A 1888-nucleotide genomic window follows, 5' to 3' on the forward strand; every position below is an offset into this window, starting at 1 on the left:
TGAGTGAGTGAGAGTGTGCAAGGGTGCGAGTGAGCGAGTAAGTGAATTGTGGGTGTTGAGCCTCACAAACAGGCATACGTGATGAATTTGACTGGTTGATCTCAGCCTCTGTACACATTATAGGTTTCAAACTTGGGTTATAGTTTCAATGTTGGAGTTGAAACTAGGCTTGCAGTTACTGAATGCCATACGTGATGGGTGTTGTAAAAAGTTGCTTTAATGATTGAAGTGTAAAAAAAAAAAGCTTACAGCACCTGTTATTCCCAGGCGGTCTCCCATCCAAGTACTAACCAGGACCGACCCTGCTTGGCTTCCGAGATCGGACGAGATCGGGCGTTCTCAGGGTAGTATGGCCATAAGCCATGATCAACTTAAAGAAATTGCCTTTTATAGACACAATCGCCCCTGAAACCGTGCCAAACAGCGACGGTACTTGATGGCTGTTGTAAAAGTTGCCTTTCACATTTGACGTGCAAAAATAATAATAAAAATACTTTCAGCACCTGGTATTCCCTGCTGGTCTCCCATCCATGTCACAATCAGGTCTGAAACAGGCCTTCTTCCAAGATTTTTGGTGTTTCATGGAAACATGGCTATTGAAAAGTTATTAACAGCTTTTTAAGTGGTAGCACCAATTTGCCATCGTGACATGCATTTTGCTGTATCAAAGTAAATGTCATAAAATGGGGAAAAACCCTACATGGAAGCGCAATGTGTTGTGTTGGGTTCTTTTACAAATAAAGACTGCTGCTTTGAGTTCACAGGGATATAAACAATAATAAAATACGGAAATAAATAAAAAGATACTGAAACAAAGACATTGGGCCATTGGCCTTATTCCAAGACTTTTGGTGTTTCATGGAAACATGTCTATCATTAAAGGTTTTGACAGCTTTTTAAGTGGTAGCACCAATTTGCCGTCACGACGTGCATTTTGCTGTATCAAAGTAAATGTAATGAAAAGGGGAAAAACCCTACATGGAAGCGCAATGTGTTGTGTTCTTTTACAAATAAAGACTGTTGCTTTGAGTTTACAGCGAGGCAGGCTCTTTATTCACTGTACATAGTCTGCTCTCTAGCGGTAAAAATGTGAACTACGATGCTATGGATGTCACCACACAATATAGGTTTCAAACTCGGGTTATAGTTTCAATGTCGGAGTTGAAACTAGGCTTGCAGTTACCGAATGCCATACGTGATGGGCGTTGTAAAAAATTGCTTTAAAGATTGAAGTGCAAAAAAAAAAAGCTTACAGCACCTGGTATTGTCAGGCGGTCTCCCATACTAACCAGTGCTTAGCTTCCGAGATGGGGCGTTCTCAGGGTAGTATGGCCGTAAGCCGTGATAGACCTAAAACGTTTGCCTTTTATTGACACAATCGCCCCTGACAACCCGTGCCAAGCAGCGACGGTACTTGATGGCTGTTGTAAAAGTTGCCTTTCACATTTGATGTGCAAAAATAATAATAAAAAAGAAAAACACTCCATGGAAGCGCAATATGTTGTGTTGGGTTCTTTTACAAATAAAGACTGCTGCTTTGAGTTCACAGCCCTGTCAGCCATGTATAGACCTAATTTTGACGTCTATATTAGGTCTATATGTAGACTTAATTTAGACGTCAAAATTAAAAATATCAAACATGATCCATCCATCCATCCATTTTCTGAACCGCTTAGTCCCCACGGGGATGTGCTGGAGCCTGTCCCAGCCGTCATCGGGCAGTAGGCGGGGGACACCCTGAACCAGTTGCCAGCCAATCGCAGGGCACACAGAGACGAACAACCATTCGCACTCGCACAAATTTTCATGGCATTGTATAACATAGATGAGCAATCCAGGATGTAGATGTCAGCTGCAACATCATAATAATAATAATAATAATAATAAT

The 1888-nt window shown here is 41.5% G+C and overlaps 1 non-coding gene across 1 annotated transcript; it reads right to left on the minus strand.

Annotated features, from left to right (window-relative positions):
• Positions 1 to 242: 242 nt before the first annotated feature.
• On the minus strand, positions 243 to 361 carry LOC119133118. Its single transcript, XR_005100053.1, has one exon. It is a non-coding gene; the product is annotated as a 5S ribosomal RNA (ribosomal RNA).
• Positions 362 to 1888: the final 1527 nt, after the last annotated feature.

Source organism: Syngnathus acus, chromosome 13, assembly GCF_901709675.1.
Source record: "Syngnathus acus chromosome 13, fSynAcu1.2, whole genome shotgun sequence".
Lineage (NCBI taxonomy): Eukaryota > Metazoa > Chordata > Actinopteri > Syngnathiformes > Syngnathidae > Syngnathus > Syngnathus acus.